A 23,077-nucleotide genomic window follows, 5' to 3' on the forward strand; every position below is an offset into this window, starting at 1 on the left:
TGCCAAGTTCTCGAAGTGCGAGTTCTGGTTACGAGAGGTCCAGTTCCTTGGGCACCTCGTTAACCAGGATGAGATTTTGGTCAATCTGGCCAAGATCAAGGCCGTGATGCAGTGGGAGGTTCTGAAATCTCCCTCGGATATCAAGAGTTTCTTGGGTGTGACAGGGTACTATCAGAGATCCATTCAGTATTTCTTTAAGATTTTAGTACCCCTCATTCGTCTGACGAGGAAGGGGTGGATTTCCGATGGGCCCCTGAGCAGCAGTCGGCATTTGAGACCCTTTGGCAGAGGTTATGTGAGGCCCCAGTATTGACCCTCCCGGAGGGAGTTGAGGATTTCGTGGTATTCTTTGATGCTTCCATCACTCGTTTGGGGGCAGTCCTCATGCAGAGAGGATGGGTGATTGCTTGTGCTTCGCGGCAGCTGAAGTTGCACGAGACACGAAATCCCACTCATGATCTGGAGTTGGGGGAAATGGTTTTTGCCCTCAAGATTTGAAGACACTAACTTTATGGGGTCCATTGTACTACCTAAACGGATCATAAGAGTCTGAGGCATACTATAGATCAGTCGAACCTGAACATGAGGCAACGCAGGTGGCTGGACGTACTCAAGGATTATGACTGCGAGATCCTTTACCATCCGGGTAAAGCGAATGTAGTGGCAGATGCTTTGAGCCGCAAGTCGGTTGGGTCTTCAGATAGGGTGATGTGTATGAGGACATCAGTTGATTCCCTGCTTTTGGGATTGATCAGGGAGGCTCGGGTCGAGGGAGTTCGGAAAGAGAACTGGAAGCAGGAGAGGATCAAAGGTGAGATTGATAGATTTGTCACGGACAGTCGTGGGTTGTTGATCCTGTGTGGTCGATTTTGGGTTCCAATTTCTGGTGGGATCAGACAAATTGTATTGGAGGAGACTCACAAGTCTCATTTTTCTATTCATCCGGGGGTCACCAAGATGTATCGGGATTTAAGATTGAGCTATTGGTGGCCATGTATGATGTAACACCCAGTCCATGTATTATTTATATTTTGGTCCCTTATATATTGAATTACTGCTTTCGGACCTTATTATTATGGAATTTAGAGGAAGGAGGGACCATTTCTGCCAACCTTGGATTTTGGAGGCGGGGCGTTCCCCTGAGGAACGCGCTGCGTTCCCGCACTGAATGCAAACCCTAATTTTTAGGGTTTGGGACCTATATAAACAACATTATGACTCAAGCCTTGGCCTCCTTACCAGCCTCTTACCTCAGAAAACCCTAGATAGCCTCCTTTTCTCATTCTTGTGTGTGTGGCCTTTTGAAGCTTGTTTTGGAGCTTAGAAGCATGGAAGAAGGAAGGAGAAGCTAGTGAAGAGGAACTTGAGTATCTTGAGCTCATAGATTCGGGATAGCATCATCATTTGGGACTCTTTGAAGGTATAAAGTTCACAACTTTCCTCAAGTTTGCTTAGATCTAGTGTGATGATGTTTTGGACCTTTTTAGTCCCAAGAATGGATCTTTATGACTCAAATTCGTTTATAGGCCTAGGGTTGCCACCCTTGATGCTAATGGTGTCCCTACATCAGTAAAGTCTCGATCTTTGAGGTCTTAATGGGTTCATGCAAGAGTTAGGACCACATTTATGGAAGTTGATTGCTATTCCTTGAGATTTGGACATAAGGGGGACATGCAAAGTCAGCAAGTATGTGACTTTATGATTCTAGAGGTCCTAGATAGCTTGGATTTGTGTTTGGATGGCATGGATTAAGCATTAGGTGCTTAATGGCCCGTTTTTGTAAAGCTGGACGCGAACGCCCTGCGTAGGTCTTAGGAACGCGCTGCGTTCCTATTAGGGCTCGCAATTTGAACCAAGGAGGAATGCTCAGCGTTCCACAAGGGAACGCCTTGCGTTCGTTGCGACAGTAGGCCTTTTTGGGCCATTTCCTTGGACTAGTTGAGTATGGGCCTTAGTGGATTATTCTTTTGGGATGATAATGGATTTTATTGCATATTGGTCTTGAGGGAAGGCCTATTTGAGAAGTTGGGTCCAATTTAGAAAATTAGGCAATAAGTGGGCCATTAGTGGGCTTGGTGAAAATATATGGATTTGGGCCTTCATGTTATGGATTTGGGCTTAGGTCATGGGTCCATATAGATCAGGGGTAAAATGGTCATTTTACCCTAAGTAGGATTGTTTGGATTTTGACTAAGTGTTATTTGGTAATGATAGCTCGGGGAGTCGTGGGAGCAGCCGATAGAGATTCCTTACCGAGAGATTCAGTAGCCAGCTTTGTGAGGTGAGTTTTCCTCCTAGGAATGGGTCTAAGGCACCAATGTCGGCCCGTTTATGTATGTTAGCGATGTCGGGGTTAGCCCGATGTAGTTATATGTTTTCGGACTTCGGTCCGATGCCGGGGGAAGCCCGAGGAATGTTTGTATGCTTGATGTCTTCGTGATTCATGCATGTGTTTGTTTATGTGTTTCAGACTTCGGTCCGATGTCGGGGCAAGCCCGAGGAATGTTTAGCTTATATGTTATGTGTATGTATTTCGGGCTTCGGTACAATGCCAGGGCAATCCCGGGGAATGTTTAAATATTTATGATATGTGTTTATGTTATATGTTTGTTGATATGTATACCAGACTTCGATTCTGATGATGGGTGGGGCCCGATGTAGCGGGTAAGGCCCAATGTATGTTATTATGTGATTATGTGTATGGTATGTGGTAGTTTGGGGAGACTCACTAAGCTTCGTGCTTACAGTTTTCAGTTTTGGTTTCAGGTACTTCCGGTAGCAAGGGGAAGAGCTCGGGATGACCGCGGTGCACCCACCATTTGTTTATCCTGGGATGTTTTTACTCTGATATGTTAGACAGATTTTATGACATTTGAGATACATGATCTATGGTTTTTATATGATGTTTGGATATTTAAGGTTTTATCAATGATTTAAAATTGAACTTTTTGGACCTTATTTTTGGGATGTTTCAAGTTGGTATCAGAGCCTTGGTTAAAGGGATTTAGGCACACTCTCGGGTATGCCTGAACTCAAACTAAGGACTTTTTAATGAAAATTTTCGAAAGAAAATCATTTTTATCAAAAAGAACTTTAAAAAGAGAAAATAATTTTGAAAAGGGAAAAAGTTGTGGTGCACGCAATCAGCCGAGCTCAAGTAAGTACTCCCAAATTACCCATACAAGTTTATGTTATGATATGTGTATGAGAACTGCATGCTAGATTAGGACTAAGGATCTAGGGAGGATGCCTTATGAGCCTATTATATGTTTATTAGCTTTATGAACTGCATGTTAGTACAGATTAGTCAATGATATGATGGCCTGATTAGGATATGCTTGATTATGTTTACTCGATGCTTGAATGCTGCTTGATTTGTCCTTTTAGGAGTCTTAGTTATCATTTACTAACTAGTAAACGAATATGTTAAGTTACATATTGCAAGGACTAAATAATTTCAGAAGGTTAGGTCAAGATCTATTTCGCAGCTCTTGTTTGATTCCAATCGTTGTAGGGTAGGATCTCTCATTCGAAGAATTATCTAGTCTTAGTGATATGTAATGGTATTCATGAGCTAGTTAGGGGGAGATAGCAGGGACTTCTTACGCAGCTGATAGCGGAGAGTGGGTTGGTGATTACCCTAGGGCAAGCCTAGGATGAGATTAGCATGAGATCAACAGTAGTAGTAGAAGGGACTTGGTGGAGTCAAGGCAGTTCTTGAGGAAGTACGGATAGATGTGGTAGGTAGTATGGGCCCGTAATACTGAAAGCAGAGGATCCGTACTCGAATCAGGGAAGGCTGAGATGAACCCAGGAAACTTGTAGTATGTGAGATCCATCGAGTTATGATGAGTATATTGATGTTTGTTATGGTGTATTTTCAGTATGGTGACGCTACGCACTAGGCCAGTCGGCACTTCGAGCAGCTAGACGATCAGACGAGGGAGTTCATCTCCTTTGAGATCACATGCAGTATTCTGTATCAGACTCCTGTGATCTTCGGCACGATCAAGGAGGGTATTATGGAGCTTTTGGATGAGAAGTTGAGTGCCTTCTGTACTGAGATGGCGGCCATGATGGGGTCGCACACAATGACATTCAGGGAGTTCAGAGCTTGTGGAGCTCCCGATTACCATGGGGCTCGGGACCCCAATACGAGTACTAGATGCTTGGCGGATGTCGCCAAAGCATTCCGCACCAACAGATGTCCCGAGGGGGACAAGGTTCGACTTGCGTCCTGTCTTCTGAAGGACAGGGCACGTGACTGGTGGGAGGAGGTCGGACATGCCATTGGTGATGATGCAGCTCTTGATGATATGACTTGGAGTGACTTTTCGGCCAGGTTCAGGGCTGAGTTAGCACCTGTGATAGAGGTGCAACAGCTTTCTAGGGAGTTCCAGGATCTCCAGCAGACGACGGAGACTGTGACAGAGATCACCGCGATGTTCAGGGAGAGGGTCATTCTCGTTCCGCAGTACGTGGCAGACGAGGAGATGAAAAAGGCCCAATATCATGAGATGTTGCGGAGTGATATCCTCCAGTTTGTGAGCCGCTCCAGCTGCAAGACGCTGGAGGACGTGATTGTCAGGGCTCGAGAGAGAGTTGGATTTGGAGATGGAGAGGAAGAGGAAACCCGAGGGGGTTCAGCCAGGGAGTTCGGGCAAGAAGCCCAAGGTGCAGGTGAAGAACCGTTATCCCTTCCCGAGGATCGATGATTTGTTTGACCAGCTATAGGGTGCATCTTGGTTCTCCAAGACTAATCTGCGATTGGGTTATCACCAGATGTGAGTCAGGGATGAGGATGTGCAGAAGACAACTTTTAGGACTCGCTATGGTCACTATGAGTTTGTGGTGATGCCGTTTGGGCTCACCAATGCTCCAGCCGCGTTCATGGACCTCATGAACCGCGTGTGCAGACCGATGCTGGATCGGTCTGTGATAGTCTTCATTGATGATATCTTGGTCTATTCCAAGACTCAGGAGCAGCATGAGAAGCACCTGATGGAGGTGCTGGAGACACTGAGAAGAGAGAGACTTTTCGTAAAGTTCTCTAAGTGTGAGTTTTAGTTGCGCGAGGTGTAGTGTCTGGGGCACCTTGTCAACCAAAAGGGTATTCTGGTTGACCCGGCCAAGATAGAGGTCGTGATGCAGTGGGAGGTTCCGAGGTCTCCAACTGAGATTCGGAGTTTTCTTGGTCTAGCGGGTTATTACCAGAGATTCATCCAGGATTTCTCCAAGATCGTTGTTCCTTTGATCCGACTGACCAAGAAGTCAATGACATAATGTTGGGGGCCTGAGCAGCAGGCAGCCTTCGAGAGACTCAAACAGCGGTTGTGCGAGGCACCGATCCTGCCTTTTCCTGAGGGAGTTGATGACTCTGTGGTTTACTGTGACGCTTCGATCACGAGCATGGGGGCAGTTTTGATGCAGCGGGGTCATGTGATAAATTACGCTTCGAGGCAGCTGAATCCTCAGGAGGCTAACTATACGACACATGATTTAGAGCTGGGAGTGGTGGTGTTCGCCCTCAAGATTTGGCGGCATTACCTCTATGGGTTCTGTTGTACCATTTACACGGACCAGAAGAGTTTGAGGTACCTCATGGATCGGCCGAATATGAACATGAGGCAGCGTCAGTGGTTAGATGTGGTGAAGGATTATGACTGTGAGATCCTTTACCACCTGGGCAAGGCCAATGTGGTGGCCGATGACCATAGCCGCAAGGCAGTGACGGCTCCGATTCGAGATATATGCCTGAGGACGACAGTGATTACTCCACTCCTGGAGCAGATTAGAGAGGCGCAGGTTGAGGGCTTGAAGGAAGAGCGCCAAAAGTGCGAGCGGATCGTAGGTCGGGTGGCCTCATTTGATTACGACAGCCGAGGGTTGTTGACCCTGCATGGGAGGGTATGTGTTTCATACTGGGTCGGAGTACGACATGTTCTGATCGATGAGGCCCACAATTCGAGGTTCTCCATTCATCCCAGAGCGACGAAGATGTACCGGGATCTTCGCCATGATTACTGGTGGCCCTGCATGAATCGGGACGTAGCATGGTATGTAAGGCAGTGCTTGACCTGCAGGAAGGTCAAGGCCGAGCACCAGAGACCACACGACATGATGCAGCCGCTAAACATTCCCGTGTGGAAATGGGAAGATATCACCATGGATTTCATCACCAAGCTTCCCAGGACCGCACGTGGAGTAGATTCGATATGGGTCATAGTGGATCGGTTGACCAAGAGTGCTCATTTTATCCCGATCTGGGAGAGTATATCGACTGAGAAGCTGGTCGAGATCTACGTGCGTGAGATAGTGGCACAACATGGAGTGCCCGTCTCGGTGGTGTCATACCGAGATGTCCGTTTCACTTTCAGGTTTTGGAAGCGGTTTCACGAGGAGATGGGTACTCGTCTCCACTTCAACACCGCTTTCCACCCTCAGATGGATGGACAAAGCGAGAGGACGATTCAGACTCTCGAGGACATGCTGCGCATGTGTTTTGGATTTCAGTGGCAGTTGGGATACGTAGCTTCCGTTAGCGGAATTTTCGTATAACAACAGTTACCACTCCAGTATAGACCGACCTCCCTTTGAGATGCTCTACGGGAGGAAATGTAGGACCCCAATCTGTTGGGGCGAGGTCGGTTAGAGAGTCATGGGGAGTACTGAAGTAGTATTCAAGACTACTGAGAGGATCCAGCAGGTTCGGAGCAGGCTCCAGACTGCTCATAGTCGGCAAAAGAGCTATGCCGACAAGCCGCATTCAGACTTAGAGTTTCAGGTGGGCAACATGGTCCTCCTGAAGGTGTCACCTTGGAAAGGTGTCATCCGGTCCAGGAAGCGGGGCAAGCTGGGCCCCAGATACATCGGTCCGTTCAAGGTGTTGGCTCGGGTGGGCCGGGTTGCTTACCGTTTGGATCTTCCAGCAGAGCTCAGCCAGATCCACAACACTTTCCATGTTTCTCAGTTACGGAAGAGCTTAGTGGATGTCTCGGCGGTTGTTCCCTTAGAGGACATTCAGGTTGATGACAGCTTGAATTACATTGAGAGACCGGTAGCTATTCTCGATAAGAAGACGAAGGAGCTAAGGAACAAGAGGGTTGAGTTGGTGAAGGTACAGTGGCAGCACTGCAAAGGATTGGAATGGACTTGGGAGCCCGAGGAGGAGATGGGGGAGCATTACCTGGAGTTATATCCAGACGCAACAGACTTCGAGGACGAAGTCTGATTCAAGTGGGGGAGAATTGTAACACCCAGTCCATGTATTATTTACATTTTTGTCCCTTACATATTGAATTACTGCTTTTGGACCTTATTATTATGGAATTTGGAGGAAGGAGGGACCATTTCTGCCAACCTTGGATTTTGGAGGCGGAGCCCGAACGAGGGGTGTTCCCCTGAGGAACGTGCTGCATTCCCGTGCTGAATGCAAACCCCAATTTTTAGGGTTTGGTACCTATATAAACAACATTATGACTCAAGCCCTAGCCTCCTTACCAGCCTCTCAACCTCAGAAAACCCTAGATAACCTCCTTTTCACATTCTTGTATGTGTGGCCTTGTGAAGCTTGTATTGGAGCTTAGAAGCTTGGAAGAAGGAAGGAGAAGCTAGTGAAGAGGAACTTGAGTATCTTGAGCTCATAGATTCGGGATAACATCATGTGATGATGTTTTGGACCTTTTTAGTCCCAATAATGGATCTTTATGACTCAAATTCGTTTATAGGCCTAGGGTTTCCACCCTTGATGGTAACGGTGTCCCTACCTCAGTAACGTCTTGATCCTTGAGGTCTTAATGGGTTCATGCAAGAGTTAGGACCACATATACAGAAGTTGATTATTATTCCTTGAGATTTGGACTTAAGGGGGACATGCAAAGTCACCAAGTCCGTGACTTTATGATTTTAGAGGTCCTAGATAGCTTGGATTTGTGTTTGGATAACATGGCTTAAGCATTAAGTGCTTAATGGCCCGTTTTTGAAAAACCAGCCGCGAATGCCCTGCGTAGGTCTTGGGAACGCGTTGCGTTCCCACTGGGGCTCATGATCTGAACCAAGGAGGAACGCCCAACGTTCCACAAGGGAACGCCATGCGTTCGTTGCGACAGTAGGCCTTTTTGGGCCATTTCGTTGGACTAGTTGAGTATGGGCCTTAGTGAATTATTCATTTGGGCTGATAATGGATTTTATTGCATATTGGTCTTGAGGGAAGGCCCATTTAGAAGTTGGGCCCAATTTAGAAAATTAGGCCATTAGTGGGCTTGGTGAGAATATATGGATTTGGGCCTTCATGTTATGGATTTGGGCTTAGGTCATGGGTCCATTTAGATCAGGGGTAAAATGGTCATTTTACCCTATGAAGGATTGTTTGGATTTTGACTAAGTATTGTTTGGTAATGATAGTCCGGGGAGTCGTGGGAGCAGCCGATAGAGATTCATTATCGAAAGATTCAGCAGCCAGCTTTGTGAGGTGAGTTTTCCCCCTAGGAACGGGTCTAAGGCACCAATGTTGGCCCGTTTATGTATGTTAGCGATGTCGGGGTTATCCCGAAGTAGTTATATGTTTCTGGACTTCGGTCCGATGCCGCGGCAAGCCCGAGGAATGTTTTTATGCTTGATGTCTTCGTGATTCTTGCATGTGTTTGTTTATGTGTTTCGGACTTAGGTCCGATGCCGGGGCAAACCCGAGGAATGTTTAGCTTATATGTTATGTGTATGTATTCCGAGCTTCGGTCCGATGTCGGGGCAAGCCCGAGGAATGTTTATATGTTTATGATATGTGTTTATGTTATATGCTTGTTGATATGTGATATGTATACCAAACTTCGATCCGATACCGGGTGGGGCTCGATGCTGGACTTTGGTCTGATGCCGGGCGGGGCCCGATGTAGCGGGCAAGGCCCAATGTATGTTATTATGTGATTATGTGTATGGTATGTGGTAGTTTGGGGAGACTCACTAAGCTTCGTGCTTACAGTTTTCAGTTTTGGTTTCAGGTACTTCCGGTAGCAAGGGGAAGAGCTCGGGATGATCGCGGTGCACCAACCATTTGTTTAGCTTGGGATGTTTTTACTCTGATATGTTAGATAGATTTTTATGACATTTGATATACATGATCTATGGTTTTTATATGATGTTTGGATAATTAAGGTTTTATCAATGATTTAAAAATGAACTTTTTGGGCCATATTTTTGGGATGTTTCATATGAAGAGGGAGATATCATGGTATGTGGAGAGATGCTTGACCTGCAGGATTGTCAAGGCTGAGCATCAGAGGGCGCATGGAAAGCTGCAGCCTCTGGAGGTTCCCAATGTGGAAATGGGAGCAGATATCGACGAATTTTATCACCAAGTTGCCGAAGACGGGAAAAGGGTTTTGATTTTATATGGGTCATCGTGGATCGACTGACCAAGAGTGCCCACTTTCTGGCGATTCGGGAGAGTTCTTCGGTCGATAAGTTAGCCGATGTGTATGTTCGCGATATCGTTGCTCGCCATAGGGTTCCGGTCTCCATTATTTCACATCGTGATGTTCGATTTACCTCCCGTTTCTGGCAGAAGTTCCATGAGGAACTGGGCACGAGGTTGCACTTCAGCACTGCTTATCATCCGCAGACCGACAGCCATAGTGAGCGGACGATACATACCCTTGAGGATATTTTGCGGGCCTGTGTTATCGATTTCGGTGGGAGTTGGGACTCCTACCTGACACTTGTGGAGTTTTCCTACAACAACAATTATCACTCCAGCATTGGTGCTCCGCCATTCGAGCTCTTGTATGGGCGGGGATGTCGTACCCCGGTTTGTTAGGGCGAGGTTGGTCACTGGGTTATGGGGCAGACTGAAGTGGTCCTTCAGACCACATAGCTGATTCAGCAGATCAGGCAGAGACTACAGACCTCACAGAATCGGCAGAAGAGCTATGCCGACCAGCGTCGGTCCGAGTTGGAGTTCCAGGTCGGCAATATGGTATTACTGAAGGTCTCACCTTGGAAAGGTATGATATGCTTCAGGAAGAGAGTGAAGTTGGGTCCCTAGTATATTGGGCCTTTTTGGGTGATTTCCAGGGTTGGAAAGGTTTCTTACAGATGGATCTTCCTGAGGAGCTCAGTCATATTCACAACACTTTCCATGTTTCGTACCTGCGAAAGTGCGCATTGGATGAGGATGCAGTGGTTTCCTTGGATGATATTCAGGTCAATGAGCGTCTGAACTATGTTGAGAGGCTGGTGGCTATCCTGGAGAGGAAGATGAAGGTTTTGCATAACAAGGAAATACCTTTGGTAAAGGTACGGTGGCAGCACCGGAGGGGCTCCGTGTGAACCTGGAAGCCGGAGGCTGAGATGCGAGAGGATTATCCTGAGCTGTTCACCGCAGCAGACTTCGAGGACGAAGTCTAGCTCAAGTGGGGGAGAATTGTAACATCCTGATGTTCAGGTACTTCTAAATTCATCCCTATAATTATATTTCATATCATTTTGGTCCCTAAGTCCAAGAAGTTATGCTTTGAAGCCCTAGTGGCAATTTCATAATTATAGCAGGAGGAGTACGCCATGCGTACATGTATGTACGCTGAGCGTACTAGGACGCGCCCTAGTACGCTGGACGTACACTTATGTACGTGGGACATACTAGCTTCAGGAGGAAACCCTAATTTTTAGGGTTTGGGTGGTATTTAAGCAGCATTATGTATCATTTCTCCTCACATTTTCAGCCTCCACATCTTTTGAGATGTTTTTGCAAACCTTAGCCTTCTTAGTGTGTGTTTTGAGCTCAAGAGTGTGTTCTAGGTGTGTTGAAGGAGGAAGAAGTTGCATTAAGGAGCCTTGAAGTGGAAGCAAGCTTGTGGATCTGAGATCTTTGCCTTCTTGAGAAGCTCCAGAAGGTATAAAGTCTATACCTTGATGTCTTGGTTATTAGATCCCGTTTTTGGGTGTTTTATGTTGCTTTTCTTGTCCCAAAGGTCCCATCTTGTGCATGGGTTGTTCTTGTCATTTTAAGTTCTCCTTTCATGCCCTAGGAAGGGTCCTTAGCCATAAAAATGAAGTCCATTTGGTTAGATTTGCTCCATGCATCTTGTAGAAGGTCTTAATGGATTAAGACCTTGTGTTAAGCACTTTATGGACTTGTAAAGTCATAAAGTTGGAAACTTTATGACTCTAGTGTGCATTTGGACCGTAGATCTGAAGTATCGGCTTAAGTGCTTAAGACATTAAGCACTAAATGGAGTTTGGAGGCTGCGAGGGTACTCCCCGCGTACTCGGTCAACCACCCTGATGGTGATCTTTTGTGAGGCTTCGCGTACGCTAAGCGTACCTCCGGAGTACGCCCCACGTACTCGCATGTGTCAGCCTTGTTGAGTTGACTTGGCTGGGTTGACTCGGTTGACTTAGTGGGCTTGACCAGTTGACTTTGACCAAGTTTGACCAAGTTTGACCTTGATGGCAGTTTGGGTATTTTGGAATTTGGATGGAATTTGTCATTTGGTGGAAATAGGTGTCAATTAGAGAGCTGAGATTCGGAGTCGGACCTCATCATTTCTGTTTAGTTTGCGAGGTGAGTTTTCCTCACTGTACTTGTCGGTCGAAGGTACCAATGTCGGCCCATTGGATTGATATCCTGTTATGCATGTTATTGTACTATAGTGATATGTTAGATCGGTATCCAGGTATTTAGGATGATGTTATGCTTAGTGATCTGTAGATATGTTTGACTGGCTGTTGACTGTTATATGATTATTTGTTATGTGTGCACATGTTTGGTCATTGGCTGAGGCTTCATTGCTTTGTGCATAAGCCAACAGGCAGGGGCATACCAACCCGATGGTTGAATCCCGAGGATGATTAGACCCATAGTATGTTGGCATTCCAACCCGATGGTTGATTGGGCCCATAGTATGTTAGCATTCCAACCCGATGGTTGAGGGGCCCGGGGTATTCCAACCCGATGGTTGATTGGACCCATACTATGATGTTATTGTATATGTGTTATTGGTTTGTGTGTTGGTACTTTGGGGGAACTCACTAAGCTTTGAGCTTACAGTTTTTGGGTTATCTTTCAGGTACCTCAGATGATCGCGGGAAGGCGAAGGCGTGATCGTGCGCCTCCTCGTGTTTTGATTTATGATTTTGGGAAAACTCTGATATTAAACATGTTTGGAAAACTATTTTGTAAACAATGATAATTTGTGGATTGGTTTTAAAAGTTTAAAATTTTCATGGATTCTATGGGTGTTACAGGAAGACTGTTGGAAATAGGTGTCCAATGTTATAACTAAATTGGTATAACTTTGGGAATAATAGCAAAGTCCTTTTTGGGTTGTCATCAAGAGCTAAAATATACATAAAATAATTTAAGAGAATGAGGAATATAGTTTATTAATTTATCATAGCTTGATAAACTAATTAGAAACTTGTTAAAATTAATTTGAAATTAATTAGATTAATGTAACATCCCAAAAATTATAATAAATTTGAACTTTAAAATAAACACTAGGCGAATGCCTGCGCGTTGCGTGAGATATAAAAAAATATTTTATATTAAAAATAACTAAATCATTGTTATTAACAATTAAATAATAATTTCATAAAAAATATAAAAAATGATTTTTAGTATTGTTATTATGTTGAACTATATTATAAGAGATAAGGTTGGAACTTGAAGTTGTTTTGCATATACAAAGTTATATGATTAAAGTAGAAAAAAAATTAATTTTTAAAAATAAATAAATCGTTATTGTTATCTATTAAATAATAATTTCATATTAAATTGAAACGTTTATATTAAATATTATCATTATGTAGAAAATACGATAATAGAAACATCTTTTTATCTATCTTAAATTTTATCATTTTGTACAACATATGATAATAGAGACAACTTTTTATCTTAAATAGTAAAAAAATGTTTTGTATCATATATATTACCATAATTATGTAGAACATATGATAATAGTGACGTCTTTTATAAGGTTAAAACTTTAAATTGTATTACATACATGGTTGTAAAACTTGGCTAACACAACCAAATACTAGGCATGTTACTTAAACTCAACCTCCAATGGAAGCGAGTTTGCCTATCTCAGCCAGAAGACACTTGGATAATTATTAAACTCGATCCAAATCTAAAAAATACGGTTCAAAATCATTTTCGAAATTCTGAAATTTAATTGGTCACTTGTCGACAAAGACAATCTCACCAAAGAATACACTCAACGTCCTACAAAGTTAGATGCAAGGAAGATCTAATGGCTTAGTCCCTTTGAAATATTTCACAACCTTTCCTATTTATAGAGGAGAATAAATTATCTTGTTTACTCTCACGATCAATGTGGGATGAAGACATTTTAATTAAACTCATTTTTTTATTTGCCAATAATTTCATTTTGTTAAATAAAATATTAAATAATAAAAATAAAGCGTTATCCAAAAAATTTATTGTTCAATAGTTCCATTTTTCAGTAATCTCGTAAGTTGTTATAAAAAAATTAAGTTTTTATTGAATAACTTTTTGTTAAATCCTAAAATCATAAATTCAGTTAGGTACTTAATATAGAAAGTTTGTTTATATGTATTTTCATGATTCAAAATGTCATTATAAAATGAATTCATTTATAAAATATAATCGAGTATATATTTCGTGCTTTTGAATCAAAGTGATTTTTCAAACAATTATAATTTTATGTTTAGGTAGATTTTTTTTTATATTTATATAACATTATGTAACTTATAATATTATTATAAACAATTTGAATAATCATGGGAGTTTCAAATGTATGTGGTGAAAGGAAAATGCTTCATTTATCGGTCCAAATTGATCAAACTCGGACCGATTCAGCTTAATATACCAAACTACATAACGTTTTTTCTATTGAAACCCGGTTTGTATATATTTTTTATTTTTGAATCAAATTTATTTTTCAAACAATTATAATTTTATGTTTAGGTAACTTATTTATAATATTATTAGAAACAATTTGAAAAATCATGAGAGTTTCAAATGTATGTGTTGAAAGGAAAATGTTTCCTTTATCGGTCCAAATTGATCAAACTCGGACCGATTCAACTAAATATACCAAACTACATATTTGTTTTCTAGTGAAACCCGGTTTGTATATATTTCGTGCTTTTGAATTAAAGTGATTTTTCAGACAATTATAATTTTAGGTTTAGGTAGATGCTTTTTTATATTTATATAAAATTATGTAACTTATTTATAATATTTTTAGAAATAATTTGAAAAATCATAGGAGTTTCAAATGTTTGTTGTGAAAGGAAAATGATTCCTTTATCGGTCCAAATTGATCCAGCTCCGGTTCAACTCAATATAACCAACTACATGATTTTTTTTTCTAACTGAAACACGGTTTAAACCTGAAAAAATTCGGTTCAAAACCATTTTTGGAATTCTAAAAGTTAACTCGACACTTGCCAATATAGACAATCTCACCAAATAATACCTTCAAAATCCTACAAAGGTAGGCATGAGGAAGTTCTCATGGTTTGGTCCCTTTGAAACATTTCACAACCTTTCCTATTTATAGAAGAGGAAACATTCTCTTGTTTACTCTCACCATCGATGCGGGATGAAGACATTGTAATAAAACACCATTTCTTGTTTATAGAACATTATTTAACTTATTTATAATATTATTGTAAAGAAATTAAAAAGTCATGGGAGTTTCAAATGAATGTGGTGAAAGTAAGTTAAAAAAGGGGGTTTCAAATGCATGAGATTCAAGAAAAAATGTTAGCTTTATAAGTATGTATGATTTGTAATTGTTATAAAACTCCATTTGGCCCTTTACTTAATCAATTCCATTAAGTTTTAAGTATTCAAACTCTTGTTTCTAAAACATCTTTTCAAAAAAAATCATTTCAGTTAATAGTTAATCAAACAACGGAAAACAATAATACGAAAAGCCAATAATAAAATTCATGACAAAGATCCAATATTTAATTTAACACTCGGTGTACATTCAAGCTTTGTCTTTCCCTTTACTTGTACCTGCAGTTCTTAAAACATTTACTTGTACCTGCAGTTCTTAAAACATTTAATTTAACACTCGGTGTACATTCAAGCTTTGTCTTTCCCTTTACTTTAGTATGTGGGTTGAGAGGTGTTTACATAGCCGGGTATACCTTTTTCTTAGAGAGGAATTTCAACAGATGGCCATGAGAAGGTTGAGATGACTGGTGTACTTTTCGCCTTGGGAAGGAGCAGACAAGTACTACCGATTACCAAAACATCAAAACGACCACACCATTGTAAAACGAACGAACCATCATAAAACGACCGAACCGTCGTGAAATGACCGAACCATTGAAAGGCCGATGATATATATATATATATATATATATATATATATATATATATATATATATATATATATATACACACACACACATACACATCAATAGCATCAAAGTATTATACCTTACTCCTAATTAACATGCCATCAACAATCATACGATCATATGTAACAGATAAACATACATATCACACATTACGTGAATGTTTAAGAACACATCCTAAACAACACCCAATAAGGACTCTACATTACTGCCTCCGGTCCGTAGACTCGACGTCTCCGCCTTCGGTCCCCTCACTTGGCACAATGGCCTTCCGTCAGTCTGACTCGGCACGATAGCCTTCGATTAATGGGCTCGAGCTTTTGGCCTTCGGCCCCAAACACATAAAATACCAACAATACAATCAAGAACAACATCAAATATTAATCACATAGATTAATTCTCCCTCGATCTAACAGCAAGCATATAACACCCTAATATTATGTAGTGGGGAACTTACCTCCAACTGTATGTGAATCATCCCCCAAAATAGACTCAAGCTCCCAGATCCAGGTACATCCTTCTTCTCTATATTAGTGTTTCATAGTGTTAGCAACACTTATGGGTCCTTAAATTCACTAAACATTCCTAGGTTTATTTTTTAGATTTTTACATAAAAATTGCAGTCTGTTCAAGACCTATTTTTCCCTCCTTAAACCCATCCAAAACAGAAAAAAAAGCCATGGTCATCAATTTCAGGTCTACCTTTTCAGGAACTAGATACACAATTCCATACAATTTCTCTACAATTTATTATGATTTTTACAAAATTGCATATCATTGCAGCTCATTTCAGACCGGTATGGAAAAACGACCATATTTACCAGTAGGGTTTAATATCATGTAAAGGAAAAAATCAGGGACAAAGTAGACTCAATTTATAAACTTTTAGAGTTTACGGATCTTAATTCCGAATCTCGATGATTTTTCTAGAATGTTTCTAATACAGGGGCAGATTGGTCAATTTCACAATATTTCTAACTTTGGTTATTAAGGGTTAAATGGCTTCTTAACCCATTAAGACCTAACCAAAATTACTTATAACCTAGAAAAATGATTCCTTAACAGTAGTGACACAACATTGAGTCCAAATAACAGTTCCAACATCATTTTTTACTCAAAGTAGGTTGTCATAAAGAGAAAAATGCAAAGTTCATTGTTATAAGGAGAATAACAACAAACTAGGGTTTCACTTGAATTAACCCATCATTTGATACCACCATGACTTCGCCAACTACATAATTGAAACCACCCACTGCCACTATGGCAGTGGTGGTCGACGTTGGTTGCCACCACAATGGTGGTGATGGTGATTTTCGAACAAATAAGAAAAGGAAGAGAAATTGAAGGGATTTTCGGCTCTAACCTTGCACACAAAACCATAACAGTCAAGCCTTGATGAGCGGCCCTATTCTAGGTCTCTAACAATCGATTGCCTCCATGCTACCTCCCTCTCTCTCACTACTCATGATCTCTTCTTCCACTTGCTTCTAATCTCGGCTTCATCTCAATCACACACATACACACAATGTAGATTAGGTTTGGGCTTAAGGACTCAAAAGCCTAGAAAGGAATACCAAGGGAAGAAAGTTTTTGGGCTTCCACTTGAGAATTCCCGATCACGAGAGCCCGTAATTTCGAAAATTGCATAATGGCCCCTCAAGTTTCACATAATGGCAAGAATTACCCCCAAAACCATTTTCTTTGCATTTAAAGGTTATGAGTTCCCAAGTTCAGTCCCAAATTCATATATTTATGTAGCTTAAGTCCTTAAATCACTTTATTATTATTATTATTATTATTATTATTTAGTTTGTATTTATACCTTTTCCATTATTAATTAATTAAACGGAAAACGGGGCGTTACAGTTAATCATGGATTGATTAAAGGTGGTTGGACTAAATGTTAATTGTTCAATAGTTGAGTAAGATGAGCATGCTAGAAACCTGGACGCTTTTAGAGGCTCTAGAAGCCCTTTAGAATTGTTTCAGGTAACAAATAAGGCAATGATTTGAATCTGGGTTAAATTTGATTATTTAATTGATTCAAATCTGCTTAACTTACAAGTTACCTCAACTATAAATAGACCCTTCGACCTTCATAAAATTCATTCCTTTTCCTCCATACTCTTAGAGAATTCGATTTCTCTAAATGCTCTCCCCTCTCTTCTTGATTTATAGAGTTTTAGACTTTTGGGTGTGAGTCATTAGAGACATTCTACTTTGGGTGCTAGTCCTTCCAAGTGATTGCAAGGAATTCGAGATCTACATGGGAATCAAAGTAAATACAGTTTTACTTTAAAGGTTAGTAATTCTATCCATCTTGTTAGTTTAATTTCATAGTTTTGAAAGTAGGTTGCCATAATAGTAAAACCTAGATCTAGGGTGCATGTATACTTAGGGTTATATTTAAATGCTTCCGTTGCCTAAATCTAGTGTAAAGATGCATAGAAAACCCTTTGGAACCTCTTTGTTAGAAACACCTTGTTAGACACCTTGTTATTAATAATTAAAATGTCATATTAGGTTTAAGTTGTAACATCCTTTTGTATTAAGGTTTTCATATTTATATAAAACTAGAGGGTGTATTTATCTTTCATCTTTCATTTTTTTTCTTTGTCGCCTCAAGCCGCTTTATTTTCTCTCATTCTCACCTCATTCTTTAAAACCCATGAAATTGTTATCTTTTACTTACCCTCATTTTCATTTTTATTTTAAAATATATTTTACATCAATATTATACTTTTTATAGAGAATTAAAAACCATAAATTTTAATATATTTTTTATAATTTTTGAGTATATATAAGTTAATTAAATAATAAAAAATGAAAAAAATTAAAGAAAAAAAGTTGTTGCCCAATCAGAGAATGAGAGAGAGTGAGAGAAGGCTACCTCGTATGGGAAAACCTTTCACCAAAACTATAACTAAGGTGTGGTGTTCCTGGGTGCGGTTTCTTGTCCTAGTCAGCAAATCGCAAGGTGAAAGACAAACATACTGTGTGGCCTAAACTCGTCAAACTATAAATATGTGCAACATATAATATTGCTCTATAAGTTGCATCACACTATACACAAAAGATACATATCCATGTTCGTAGTGACGATTTCAACATTTTCGTTTGTTTAAGGCACTATTGATTTTTTTTTCTAGGACCTTACAAGTAAATTATAAAATAATTGAAGTATTTATTTGTAATTTTTTTAACCATTGGGAGCATGTGCCCCCACTCCTAATGCTTTTCATCCGCCATGGAATGATTGTCTAATACACAATAAAGATAGTAAAAATAATGAATTGTCTAAATTGAACTATGGAAATGTACCCTTGAGTTTGAGGATTCAAATTTTGTTTTAGACAAAATGAATAGTTAAGGAATAAGATAAAAAAAATTAAGTAACTTGCCATTATAAATGAGCTTTTTAAAAAAATAATATTTTTTTTTCAGTTTTTGAAAAAATGATCATTTTCTTCTGAATGCTCCATTCCGGAATTGATCTTCATATCTCAGAGTTCTTTTTTGATTATTTTCCAAAAAAAAATCCAAAGAAATCTCTTTATTTATGTCTGAGATGTCTATTTCGAAGTGTTTTATGTCACCGTATTTCAATTAAATATATGACTTTATGTCACAATATCGATTATAATTCACATTTACTATTTTTGTTTAAGTTTTTGGTAGATTTAAGTAAAAACGGTTTTTCTACTTGAAACTCGAGAATTGTTCATCGAATTTTAGACTTATTTTTTAAATTCCGGAGTTTGTTTTGGAACTCTAAAATTTTAGTCCGAAATCCAGAATGTTGGTCCAAAATTCCAGAATGTCAGTTCGAAACGTTTTTTTTTTGTTAGAAATGCTAAATCTGGACCAAATGATTATTTTTGCTAAAAACGCATGTTTTTTTGGTTATTTTCTTCAAATATACATTCAATCATGGTTAGATTATATAATTTCTCAATAAAAAATTATGTTGTCCGTTAAGAAAACATAATAAAACTAACTACTTTTTTTAAAGGGATAATGACTTAAAAGGGTAACATATTATTCGATTTGTACACATTTGGTCACTGAGTTTTTTTTTCGTCCACATTTACCCCTTAAACTTGTTAAACTGTACACATTCAGTCCTTATGACCTGTTACTCCAGGTTAGCCGGGAAAAATAACTTGATAGGGTAATATATTTTTCATTTTGTACACATTAAGTCCTTAATATTTTTGTACATATTTAGTCCTTAACATTTTTTTTGTTTCAAAATAAGTCTTTTTTTGTACTCATTCAGTACTTATAAATGATTTCTTTAGGTTTTTTTCACGACATCTTACGTGAGACAATCATTGATGAGGTGTTTGGGTTGTTGATGTTTATGTCCAATGCGATCTCGACTGCTTGGTTGCGTAAGTCTTGTGGTTTGGCTTAGGTCTTGTATTTTGAACATTGTAACTTTTTCATACGATATCAGATTTTAAGGATCTTTATCCACGTGTTCATTTTTTGAGTCTACTACAACTTTCATTAAGATTACTTCCGTTAAAATGTAATATATTTTTACTAACGATTTTATAAAAAAAACATACATGCATGCATTCATAAAAAACGTATGGACAGGGGAAGACGCAGTAATACATAGTAGATGTTGCCGAGATGAAATAGGTGTTGCCGATACATGGAAAATAGGTATAAACGTAAAAAAAAAAGCAAAAAATTTTCCACTGCAAACAGAAAAAACAGGTGTTGTCGGTGCAACACCGGGACCATACTAAATCCGCCACCGCGTATGGATATAAAAATTGTAAGTAAAAATATATTATTTTTTAATGGGAGTAATCTAAATGAAAGTTGTAGTAGACTAAAATACGAACACATGGATATAAAAATCGTTAAAATCCGAGATCATATGAAGAAGTTATGACGTTCAGAACACATGACCTAAGCAACCAAGTAGTCGAGATCGCGATGGATATAAGCATCAAAAGCCTCATACACCTCATTAATGAATGTACCACGTAAGATTTCGTGAGAAAAAACTAAAAAATCATTCATAAGTACTGAATGAGTACAAAAAAAATGACTTATTTTGCAAAAAAAAAAAGGAGTAAATGTGTACAAGGTGAGAAATATATTACCCTATTAAGTCATTTTTACAAGGTAACCTGGAGTAGCCGATCATAAGGACTGAATCTATACAGTTTAACAAGTTGAAGGGGTAAATGTGGATGAAAAAAAAACTCAGTGACCAAATGTGTACAAATCGAAAAATATATTACCCTTTTAAGTCATTATCCTTTTTTTAAATAAGGTTTAAACTCTAATGTTGGATAAAAATACTGAATTGGCACATGTTATATGTATTTTGTATTCAATTTGCAATCTTCTCTTTAAAAGTGTCAATAATAAGAGTTTTTTTTTTTTTTTTTTTTTTTTTTAAGTTTTTCATTTTTGAAAAACTGTGAAAAAAGCTAAGTGAAATTTTAAGCTTTTGACATGAATATTTTCAATTATTATATTTAATTATTATGGTGGTTTCATAGATTTTTAATCAACTGTTATAATTTAAAGCTCTTTTATGATGGACATTTTTTTGAGTTTTCTGAATTGATCGTTTTGGAAAAAAGATGCAACTGTTTTATGTTATCTTTTGAAAAAACATGGTTGCGATATTTTTTTTATATTTTGTCTCTCAATTGCATGTTCGATGATACACATGTATTAATTTATGATTTATAAAGTTGCCTGTTTAGTGACAACCAAGTGAAAGAAGGAGTATCCACTTGCATTCTTAAAAATAGCCCGAAATAGTATTCAAAAGTTTATAAGGATCTATATCATGATGTTAAAACAGTTAAATTATAAAGACAAAATTACAAAAATGGTCCCTGTGGTTTGCCAAAAGTCACAAAATCAGTCCCTGCTAATTTTTTTTATGCAAATGGTTCTTGTGGTTTGCAAAACTTGCAAAGATGGTCATTTTTACTAACACCGTTAGTAACTGAATCTGTAAGGGCATTTTCGTCTTTTCAAGTATAAAGGGACTGAATTCGTAACATTTGGCATTTTCGTCTTTTCAAGTATAAAGGGACTGAATTCGTAACATTTGATAACCACAGGGACCATTTTCGAAATTTGTTTGAAAAAGTGAAATAATTAGCTTAAAGAAGAAGGGGGCAAGACTTGAACTCGAGACCTCCACCCCTTTATATCACAAGAGCCCTTACCAATTGAGCTGAAAGCTCATATAATTATATCTTCCGAAAACTATTTTATATAATAACGAAAACGTTAATACCTAAATAATAAATAAATTACAAAAAATAATTTTTTTAATATAATTTTTTTAAATAAAGCAAAATGTATTTTAGCCGTATTATAAAAAAAAATAGTTTTTACAAACAATTTGTATGTATTTTTATGTATTTATTTTACGTAAAATATATTTTTTTTAGATACATAACAAAATCGTTGTTATGTTGTTTTTAATACATATAACCGAAAAAATGGTTTTAAACTAGCGACCCAAAAGAATTTATACATTTTTTTATGTCATGAATAGTGTTAATTATTATTATTTCAAATACATGAATTTTTGTTTTTTACGAAACCATATTTTTATACGAAAATGTATTTTTTAGAGACATAAAAAAATATATTTTACGTAAAATAAATACATAAAAATACATACAAATTGTTTGTAAAAAACAATTTTTTTTTATAATACGGCTAAAATACATTTTGCTTTATTTAAAAAAAATTATATAAAAAAAATTGTTTTTGTAATTTATTTATTATTTAGGTATTAACGTTTTCGTTATTATATAAAATAGTTTTCGGAAGATATAATTAAATGAGCTTCCAGCTCAATTGGTAAGGGCTCTTGTGATATAAGGGGGTGGAGGTCTCGAGTTCGAGGCTTGCCCTCTTCTTCTTTAAGCTAATTATTTTACTTTTTCAAACAAATTTCGAAAATGGTCCCTGTGGTTTATCAAATGTCACGAATTCAGTCCCTTTATATTTGAAAAGACGAAAATGCCCTTACAGATTCAGTCGCTAACGGCTCAATACTAATGATGTTAGTAAAAAGGGCCATCTTTGCAAGTTTTGCAAACCACAATGACCATTTTCATCAAAAAAAATTAGCAGGGACTGACTTTGTGACTTTTGACAAACCACAGGGACCATTTTTGTAATTTTGTCAATTATAAACTAGTATTAACACTATTTCAATCCTAGAAAAATAGTAAGGGGTAAAAAGGGAGACATTTCTTTATGATGACATCCGGCACAAAAAATAGGATAAAAATAAATAAATATTGTCGTGTTTAAATATCCACGCCTAATAATCTTCTCCGATATGAAAACATTGTTATGTTATATAGAATAAATAGAAGTATGTGGGTTAGGAGGGAAAATGATAGATACAATAAAACTGCAGGTAACGGTGGCAACTACAAACAATATACATATAGTACAAATTTATGAAGATAGAACTTAAAATAAACATTAAGCATGTAGTAAAACTATCATAATTCTACAACGAGTGATTCCACCCTCCTAATCGGATGGTTTATATAACAAACACTACATTGTGTTTTAAAAATGGGTTGTGCTATAAATACTCCCCTTAACCAATTTTACTCCTCCTAACATCAATCAAATCAACTTTTTACTTTTAATTTAACATTATTTTTTTTTCCTTTTTGTTTTTGATTTTTTTCCTTTTATTTTATAT

Source organism: Lactuca virosa, chromosome 1 (assembly GCF_052849685.1).
Source record: "Lactuca virosa cultivar CGN04683 chromosome 1, Lactuca_virosa_CGN04683_v6, whole genome shotgun sequence".
Lineage (NCBI taxonomy): Eukaryota > Viridiplantae > Streptophyta > Magnoliopsida > Asterales > Asteraceae > Lactuca > Lactuca virosa.